The sequence below is a fragment of the Coptis chinensis genome, unplaced genomic scaffold (assembly GCF_015680905.1).
Source record: "Coptis chinensis isolate HL-2020 unplaced genomic scaffold, ASM1568090v1 utg5391_pilon_pilon, whole genome shotgun sequence".
NCBI lineage: Eukaryota > Viridiplantae > Streptophyta > Magnoliopsida > Ranunculales > Ranunculaceae > Coptis > Coptis chinensis.
The window spans coordinates 201,459-212,643 of record NW_028238166.1 but is presented as its reverse complement, the minus strand read 5'-3'; positions in this window follow the sequence as shown (position 1 = coordinate 212,643).

The following is an 11,185-nucleotide window of genomic DNA, read 5'->3' as shown; positions in this document are numbered from 1 at the left end:
TCTGAAGTTAAAAACCCCATCTTGAAAAATTAACTTTTCACGCATACCACGTAAGAGTGTTCATACAAAAAAGTCATGTCTCATTTGATGTGCTTTCTTTTCTTTATTCTGTGGGTAACTTGAGGAGGCTTGTAGTGTTAACCAAAGATTGTTTCATTCGGTTCGGTTTCGGTTTTGTTGTTGTTTTCTTAGCACAACAACTGTTAAGCCGCTTTTAGTGATTGATTGAAAAAATTATGGACTTCAACCTAATGACAGTTGGTTCTAACGAGTTTGTATTTAGGAGGATAGGATTTGCAGTTCAGAAAGGACTTGTGTCACAGCTTGTTGTACGCTTGTCTTAATTATTTGTAAAATTTGTTATCATTATAAATAAAATTTCCACTTAAAAACAACAACAAAACCAACATTTTCTTTTATTCGAAGAGAATATACAAAAAAAAACATTTTCTTTTATTTGGAGAGTATATACTATAAATAAAAAAAATATCAATAACGACAACAACATTTTCTTTTATTCGTAGAGTATATACTACAAAAAAAACTAAAAAAAAAAAAAAAAAAAAAAAAAAATTCATCATTTTCTTTTTTTCGTGGATTATCCACTACGAAAACCAAAAAAAAAAAAATCATCATTTTCTTTTTTTCGTGGATTATCCACTACAAAAACCAAAAAAAAAAAAAAAAAAAAAAAAAACCTATAAAAATAAAACAAATAAAAAACTAACAAAAACAAAGCTAACCAACTTATTCTCGCTTCAAATACAAATGTGCACTCACTACTCTAAGCTCTTAACAAACTTCCACTATTGAAGTTTGCCCATCAATTCAGAATATAATGTTGTTGGTCTAACTACCTTCTCAAACATTTTTCCATATGTTCTACCTAATTACAAAGCCACGATCTTCATCCAGCAAATCTGAAGTTAAAACCCCATCTTGAAAAAAATAACTTTTCACGCACATACCACGTAAGAGTGTTCATACAAAAGTCATGTCTCATTTGATGTGCTTTCTCTTTCTTATTCTGTGGTAACTTGAGGAGGCTTGTAGTGTTAACCAGCATTGTTTCATTCGGTTCAGTTTCGACACTGTTGTTTTCTTAGCACAACAATCTGTTAAAAGCTGCTTTAGTGATTGAAGAAAATTATGGACTTCAACCTAATGACAGTTGGTTCTAACGAGTTTGTATTTAGGAGGATAGGATTTGCGTTCCAAAAGGACTTGTGTCACAAGCTTGTTGTACGCTTGTCTTAATTATTTGTAAAATTTGTTATCATTATAAATAAAATTTCCACTTAAAAACAACAACAAAACCAACATTTTCTTTTATTCGAAGAGAATATACAAAAAATAACATTTTCTTTTATTTGGAGAGTATATACTATAAATAAAAAAATATCAATAACGACAACAACATTTTCTTTTATTCGTAGAGTATATACTACAAAAAAACTAAAAAAAAAAAAAAAAAAAAAATTTTTTTTTTTTTCGTGGATTATCCAAAAAACCAAAAAAAAAAAAAAAATCATCATTTTCTTTTTTTCGTGGATTATCCACTACAAAAAAAAAAAAAAAAAAAAAGAAAACCTATAAAAATAAAACAAATAAAAAACTAACAAAAACAAAGCTAACTGAACTTATTCTGCTCAAATACAGTCGCGTGCACTACTCTAGAAGCTCTTAACAGCTTCCACTATTGAAGTTTGCGCCATCAATTCAGAATATACGTGTTGGATTAAATTTCCTTCTGAAACATTTTTCCATATGTTCTACCTAATTACAAAGCCACGATCTTCATCTAGGAAATCTGAAGTTAAAAACCCCATCTTGAAAAAATTAACTTTTCACGCACATACCACGTAAGAGTGTTCATACAAAAGTCATGTCTCATTTGATGTGCTTTCTTTTCTTTATTCTCGTGGTAACTTGAGGAGGCTTGTAGTGTTAACCAACATTGTTTCATTCGGTTCGGTTTGGCGATTAATCGTTTGTTGTTTTCTTAGCACAAATAATCTGTTAAAGTTTCTTTTTAGTGATTGAAGAAAATTATGGACTTCAACCTAATGACAAACTGGTTCTAACGAGTTTGTATATTAGGAGGATAGGATTTGCAGTTTCGAAAAGGACTTGTGTCACAGCTTGTTGTACGCTTGTCTTAATTATTTGTAAAATTTGTTATCATTATAAATAAAATTTCCACTTAAAAACAACAACAAAACCAACATTTTCTTTTATTCGAAGAGAATATACAAAAAAAATAACATTTTCTTTTATTTGGAGAGTATATACTATAAATAAAAAAATATCAATAATGACAACAACATTTTCTTTTATTCGTAGAGTATATACTACAAAAAACTAAAAAAAAAAAAAAAAAAAAAAAAAAAACATCATCATTTTCTTTTTTTCGTGGATTATCCACTACAAAAAAAAAAAAAAAAAACATCATCATTTTCTTTTTTTCGTGGATTATCCACTACAAAAACCAAAAAAAAAAAAAAAAAAAAAAACCTATAAAAATAAAACAAATAAAAAACTAACAAAAACAAAGCTAACTGAACTTATTCTGCTCAAATACAGTCGCGTGCACTACTCTAGAAGCTCTTAACAGCTTCCACTATTGAAGTTTGCGCCATCAATTCAGAATATACGTGTTGGTCTAACTACCTTCTGAAACATTTTTCCATATGTTCTACCTAATTACAAAGCCACGATCTTCATCCAGCAAATCTGAAGTTAAAAACCCCATCTTGAAAAAATTAACTTTTCACGCACATACCACGTAAGAGTGTTCATACAAAAGTCATGTCTCATTTGATGTGCTTTCTCTTTCTTATTCTGTGGTAACTTGAGGAGGCTTGTAGTGTTAACCAGCATTGTTTCATTCGGTTCAGTTTCGACACTGTTGTTTTCTTAGCACAACAATCTGTTAAGCTGCTTTAGTGATTGAAGAAAATTATGGACTTCAACCTAATGACAGTTGGTTCTAACGAGTTTGTATTTAGGAGGATAGGATTTGCAGTTCAGAAAGGACTTGTGTCACAGCTTGTTGTACACTTGTCTTAATTATTTGTAAAATTTGTTATCATTATAAATAAAATTTCCACTTAAAAACAACAACAAAACCAACATTTTCTTTTATTCGAAGAGAATATACAAAAAAATAACATTTTCTTTTATTTGGAGAGTATATACTATAAATAAAAAAATATCAATAACGACAACAACATTTTTTATTTTATTATATACTAGAGTATATACTAAAAAAAAAAAAAAAAAAAAAAAAAATCATTTTTTTTTTTTTTTTGTGGATTATCCACTACGAAAACCAAAAAAAAAAACATCATCATTTTCTTTTTTTCGTGGATTATCCACTAAAAAAACCAAAAAAAAAAAAAAAAGAAAACCTATAAAAATAAAACAAATAAAAACTAACAAAAACAAAGCTAAACGAACTTATTCTCGCTTCAAATACAAATCAAGGCACTACTCTAGAAGCTCTTAACAACTTTCCACTATAGAAGTTTATTCCATCAATTCAGAATATAATGTGTTGGTCTAACTACCTTCCAAACATTTTTCCATATGTTCTACCTAATTACAAAGCCAATGATCTTCATCCAAAGAAATGAAGTTAAAACCCCATCTTGAAAAAATTAACTTTTCACGCACATACCACGTAAGAGTGTTCATACAAAAGTCATGTCTCATTTGATGTGCTTTCTCTTTCTTATTCTGTGGTAACTTGAGGAGGCTTGTAGTGTTAACCAGCATTGTTTCATTCTGTTCAGTTTTGACACTGTTGTTTTCTTAGCACAACAATCAGTTAAGCTGCTTTAGTGATTGAAGAAAATTATGGACTTCAACCTAATGACAGTTGGTTCTAACGAGTTTGTATTTAGGAGGATAGGATTTGCAGTTCAGAAAGGACTTGTGTCACAGCTTGTTGTACGCTTGTCTTAATTATTTGTAAAATTTGTTATCATTATAAATAAAATTTCCACTTAAAAACAACAACAAAACCAACATTTTCTTTTATTCGAAGAGAATATACAAAAAAATAACATTTTCTTTTATTTGGAGAGTATATACTATAAATAAAAAAATATCAATAACGACAACAACATTTTCTTTTATTCGTAGAGTATATACTACAAAAAAAAAAAAAAAAAAAAAAAAAAAAAAAATGTAACTATAAAGATCCGTGTTTTGTAGAGGCAGATGAATGGCTTGGATCATTTTGATGCCACATGTAACTATAACTCAAAGGAATTCTCGGTGCCACGTGTATAGCTTTGTTGTGATCTTGAGAGTGCAGATGGCAATGTTTGAACGAGAATACTGCAGTCTGTGGTGTGTGAGGAATGGACATCCGTAGTAATTGATTTTGTTGTACTGAGTTAAACGGAGATCGAATAAGAGATGGCGACTTTCCTTCGATTCTCGTTGAATTGGAAGTTTGGAAACAAGTTTTACTGTAAGTTTTATTTAAGTACTTTGTCTTCTTTATTTGGCTAAGTTGTTCACATAGGATTATCTTTCAATGTAGAAATCATATTTCTTTTATATGTTCTGGAAAAAAAACAAAACAAAACAAAACAAAAATCACATTTTCTTTTATTCGAAGAGTATATACTACACAAAAAAATACTTTAAAAAAAACACACATTTTCTTTTATTCGAATAGTATATAAAAGTATTTAAAAATAATAATAAAAAAATAAAAAATAAAAAAAATAAAAATAAAAATGAAGTTCCATGAACTCGCTCAGATTTCAGAGTGTAACATTCGAAGCAACCTTTCGTAAGGATCCGCGTTTGATAGAGGTAGATGAATGGTTTAAGTCGTTTTCATGCCACGTGTAACTATAACTCAAGGGAATTCTCTCAAAGATGCCACGTGTATTGCTTTGTTGTGATCTTAAGAGGGCAGTTGACAATGTTTGAACGAGGATATTTCAGTCTGTGGTGTGTGAGGAATGGGCATCCGAAGTAATTGATTTTGTAATACTTAGTTAAACGGAGATCGAAGAAGAGATGGCGACTTTCCTTCGATTCCCGTTGAATTGGAAGTTTAGAAACAAGTTTTACTATATGTGTTATTTAAGTACTTTGTCTTCTTTATTTGGCTAAGTTGTTCACATAAAATTATCTTTCACTTATGAAATCATGTTATTTCTTTTATATGTTCGGAAAAAAAAAAAAAAAAAAAAACAACAACAACAACAACATTTCTTTTATTCGAAAAGTTATTAAAAAAAAATACTCAAAAAAAAATTAAGTTTCATGAACTCGCTCAGCTTTCAGAGTATACCATTCGAAGCAACCTTTCATAAGGATCCGCGTTTGTTAGAGGCAGATGAATGGCTTGTATCGTTTTGATGCCACATGTAACTATAACTCAAAGGACTTCTCTCAAAGGTGCCACGTGTATAGCTTTGTTGTATAGATTGATAAAATTATTGTTTTGAGTTGGAATGAGGGTTGAAAATGGGGTAGGCTGTAAAAATTTGGAGTGGTGGTGTGAATAGGTGCAGCGGCGGTCGCGAGCTAGAAAGGGTTGTTGCGAGTTGGTGTGGGCGGCTAGGGTTGGGGATTTTGCGAAGAAGAAAATGGGAAGTGGGCGGTCGCTTGGGCTAAATAGTTTGTTGGCACGTGCCTCGCATGTAACTTTTTAATGAATTTGAAATTTTGGCCCAAGCCCAAATAAAATTAGGAAATTCCGATCTTGTCCTCAATGCCTTGCCAATTTCAAGAGCCGATCAACGCTTTGTTACTCGTCCGATCTTGACCCGTGAGGTTCCAAAATGATTAGCATCAAAAATGCAATGTAACAGTATAGGGTACACTCACATCCAACGGTAGATGCAAAACAAATGATGGAAAGAACTGTAAAGGAACTGTAGGAAAATATGTACAGATAACAGAAGGAAAATTTTAATTAATTTTTTTGGGTTTTGAATAAGTTTGACTTGAAATTTTAAAAAGGTGGGTCATTTTATGTCAGATCCCCAAGACTTGGAAGTTTTTGAAAACTTGAGTCAATCCCAACCAGATGGCTGGATTACTCTTTTAAACCGACATAATGCACTGGAAGATAACACGTGTAGACTTTATAAACGGAATTATTATGAGGTTGAAGATCGGGGCAAGTTAGTGTTTGACAGTTCAAGCACCAGCCTTCTCTCATAGCTCGTCTCTTATGTGCGTATGAACTTTTACCTAAACCAAGATTGATTTTCGGTATTTGTGTCCATATCTTATGTTGCAGTTCTCTAGGAAGTGTTTGCACACAATCATTGAAACTTATCCATCTAGTCTTACTAGGTGGAAGGTTTTTGGTTGTTACAGAAGACATTTTTGAAAAGTTTTTCATAAAAGAGTCAGATTGAGAAGGGGAAAAGATTTTTAAGAAAGGAAAATTTTGTACAAGTTTGAGTCTTTTAACGTCAAATTCTCGAGACAAAATAGAGAGGTGGAGGCAAAAGATAGAATTAAACAGAGAATAATATCACTTTGGGTTACTCTATTCGTTTAATTCTCATTTGGAGACGCCTCGTCTCTTTTTTTTAGTTGGTTTTCTCAATCAAAAATATATCTCTAACCATATAGAGGTTTTGACAATAAGATAAAATTATACGTTAATCCGTTATCATTTTGGTTACTCCGGGCGTATAACTTTCATTTTTATATCCTCTAGTTTTGAAAACTATGGAGAGATGTTTTAAGAAACTCGTACTCAAAAGTTGTGATTCTAGATAATGATACTACTTGAAAACAAACCATAACAGGTAATCTTAGGCAACTTTCGTGTCGACTTTGTGGCGAACCCAATCTAGACAGACAGAGCTTCAGCTACGCGAGTTGGGGGATTTACTGCACAAGGCATGGAATGTCCTGACCCAGGCGAATAGCTCGGTGATATAGGCGACCCTTAGTAAGCAAAGCTGATCTCAAACCGCCCCTAGATTGCATTGTTCTAGGGGTTGGTCTGTGTAAAATCTATTGCCCATTTTGAAAAATCACTTAACTATTGATGTATCGAGAATCTATCATTAACAGAACAAAGAAAACAAACATTTTTTTTTTTGAAAAAGAAATGTAAAATAAAGAAAAGAAAATTTGTATACTCTCTCCACAGGTTCACACTTACTCCAACGACGAGTAAAAAGTGTTTTACAAAGAATAAGCGAGATATATTGTGGACTAAGGCTACGACACTTACAACCACACCCTCCAAGTGGAAAGGTTTGGTTACCTTATTGATGTATCCCCTTAAAGCAAAAGATGGAATGGAATGGGAAAAGAATACATCGGAAAAAATGATTCAATCCTCGTAGATGGGATGATTAAGAAAGAGTTTTTAGTGCTCCAGCTTCGTTCACGTCACTTGTTGCTTCAAAGGCTGTGTTTGCTGGTTTAGAATTACGAATAGCTTGACCTGGGAACACACCTTTCTGGATTTTATCTTGGGCTAACAAGTTCAAAGATTGTTGCATGGATGCTAGGATTTTGGTTTGTTGTTGCATGACTAATAGCATTATTTCGGTGGGCTTATCTGTTTGGACACTAATTGATAGTGTAATGGGAACTAGGTCTCTTTGGTTGTTGACAAGTAGGTTTTGGTAGTTTTGGTTAAACTGGGATGGAACCAATGCTCTGTTTTGATTGTTATAGGTACTTTGTCATTGTCCTTGTCTGAATGTATTTGTTGGTTTGTTGAAACCTGGAGGTGGTTGGTTTTGTGGAATGTTGGTCCATGTGAAGTTTAGATGTTGTCTTCATGGTGTATTTGGTACATTAAAAGCACATACTTCTTCTGGCTGAAGTGATGATAGGTTTGTGATCAAGGGACAAGTGGCATCTATATGATTTAAGCTTAGACAGAAATTGCATGGTGAGATATTTATGTTCATGACAGGATGAGTGGTTTGGTCTTTTTGTTTGGTTATGAGGGGATTCATCTTTCTTGTGAGGGTTTCGATTAAAGTTTTGATTTCTAGATCTGATTTCACCTCAAAAACACCACTAGCCTTAGAGCTACTGGGTTGGGCTGTTCTGGAATTATTTATGTCGCCCCAATGGGTACTCTTTTCAGCTGGGTTTTCAAGAAAAGTTAAGGCTTCAGTTGCACCTCTATCCAAAAAATTACCATTACTCATGATGTCGATGGTTACTTTGTGTTCTGGGAGAAGGCCTTTGAAGAAACATTGGACAAGAGTGGATTTTTCTAGTTTATGGTGAGGACATGAATGGAGTAGGTCAGAGAATCTATCCCATGCTTCGAAAAATGTCTCACTCAGACTCTGTTTGAAGAACTGTATCTTGCTTCTTATCTCTTCTGTTTTCTTCGGCGGAAAGTACTTCTTCATGAAGGAGAACAAAACCTTTTTCCCATGTATCGAAAGAATCGGCCTTTTGCAAAAGAAGCCAAGCGTGACTCTTACCAGCTAGAGGGAAAGGAAATACTCGTAGCTTAACCTGATCGTCAGTGACGCCCGGATGGTGGAAAGTATTACATACTTCATGTATCTGGCGTAAATGTTCGTACGGTAACTCGTGTTCTAACCCGTGGAATATGGGTAGAAGATTGAACACGTTCGGTGGAATGCGAAAATTGCTCGTGAGCAGTGTGAGTCGTATACACGGTGGAGGTCCATCTTGCAACGATATGTAAAAGTTAGAGAGAGGCTCTTCAGCTTGCACTACTTCGTCAACCATCTTAGTAGATGGATAACTAGAAACAGAAGATTGCTGTCTAAGGCGACATGCTCTCCTACGTGAGTAAGTTTTATTCTTGCTAAAACTTAAAGTGTCTGAACATAGTATCATGCACTTTTAGAAAGGCCCCAAAACTATCCTAACATGCGCAAATGATGCAATGTATGCTCAAGAAATCGAAATTCGTTTTTGCAAGTATGGAGTTTTGAAAACTTTGTTTTTGGTCTATATTTTACTATTCCATGTTCAGGGGAACAATTGGGCGCGAGACTAGGATGGCTCTACTACACGTCTCAGAATAGTAGGCAGTCACTTCACCAAGTGGTGTGCTACCAAGAATCTCACTCACGATGAATCTGGGGAAGGGGAGTGAGGATGGTAGTTGGTCCACTGGAATCTGGTAACTGATTACTCTAAATCCTCGTGGCTATATTTTTGTCCTTTTCTGGAGGAGCGTGCCTACTTTGTGCTCTAGTTGATTGATTTTAATTAATTTTTTTTTTTGTCTAGGGCTTCAAGAATCAAGCAACGTCCAATTTACCTACATTGGGGAATGACTTCCCAATGGTTGTTATGTGGCTCGGGTTCAGCCTTATACGCGAATGTAAATTGCAGTGCGGAAATTAAATTTCAAACAATCATGTAAGCATGCTTTAACACACAAGGTATCCTCTTACTTGGGCTTCAAGGAGGTTTAAAATTTACCTCTCAAGCCGTGCTTACACGCTGCTTAAGGAGAAGGCGACGTCGGTTGGCGCGTGATCTGAGAATCAGACCCACCTTTCGAGCTTTACCCTGTTTTAAGTTACAATAAAGGCCCACTTAAAAAGCCCACAAGTTGGGTTTTTGATAATTTAGACAACTTTGCCTTCAAGGTCCCAAAACTTAAAACTAAACTAATATTATACTAATCTAATATATTAACTAGTTTAGATTGATCACCTATATTAACTAGAGTCAAATCAACTTAGAGTGTTGATTACCGAGTTGATTCAAAGTGTGTGAGCTATGATTCACAACTTGCCTCACACAATTGAACTTCCCAAGGCAATGAAAACTCTAATCCCTTGGTAAGTATACAACTTAAACCAAGTTTAACTCATGTTCATTATAAGGAATCATCAAAACTCATATTTTCTATTATTTTTTTCGTTTTTCTTATTTATCTCTAACTATTACAAACAAGATCCACTTATTAGACTACTTTATTACAAAATTCAAGCCTGGTGTTCAACTATTCATCAAAAAACAACTGAACTGCCAAAAAACTGGACCCTTATGCCTGGAGGTGACTGGGCGGTCGCCCCCTGACTAGGCCGCCGTCACTGCGGCTCGGTAAAGTTTGGTCGCTCTTCTACTGGTAACTTCCCAAACTTCCTCTCCAAACTTGTTGGTCCCGAATCCTGATTTGCAAGAAACTAAATCAGTACTGAAAAACAACAAAATAAAACAACGAAAAATTTAAAAATAATAGAAATGGAAATATGAGAATGGTACTTCCTCCTTAGATTCTCAACCAAACACTCTTGCTCCTACAATCCATGACGGCGACGCCATTTGATGTTGTGTTAGTGGTGTGTAACTTCAAAAGAGTATTGTAATAAGTGAGGCTCATCCTAAATTGTTTAGAGGTTGAGTGTGGGAGTTAAGAAGAAGAAAGGTAGACTCTTGGTAAAGACTTGTTTAGTTTAAACTAATGAAAACATGAAAACTCAAGTTGTTTGGTATGTAAATGACATGAAAACATTGAAATAAGTATTGATTGAATATTGAAATAAAAACAACAAGATAAGATTGATTGATTGAAACAAACAAAGCAAAATAACAAGATTTAAATAAAAGAAAATTAAGAACAATAAAGTAAAAGACTTCAATTGAAAAACAAGACTACTGTCCTATGTATAATTAAACTTGAAACTATTAAATGCATGATTAAATGGTGTAAATCAGTTTTAATAAAATGGTGTCAATATGACTTTTCTATGGATTGACTCAATTTGTAGAAGGGGTTATTTCTTAACATGCAGTTGGGAAATTGTTGTAATGAAGATACGAAATACCAACAAAGCTTGAAAATATTCTATTAGAAGATGATGCCATGGGAGGTAGATGAGTAAGGACACGAAGTATCTGAGGTTAAAATAAACTATGGAATTAATAAGAGCTTGATTTGGTTCTCCTCCTCTATACTTATAGGTAAGTGTGTCTGCAATATAGGCTTTAGGCAGTGTCTTTTTTGAATGTTGGCATTGGTGCCATGGTCAAGAGAGGATTATGTTAAAGCAGAACAGGACACACAAAGTAGCAACACATGTAGGATGTGTCAATGCCTACTTTTTAGAAGAAGTATCTCCCTTAACTAAGACAATCCCATTTCCTGTGTACCCAGATCATTATTTTTTTTTCTTTAATCATAATGTCAATTGGCTTTATAGTACTCACTTGGTCAAAGGAGGATTGC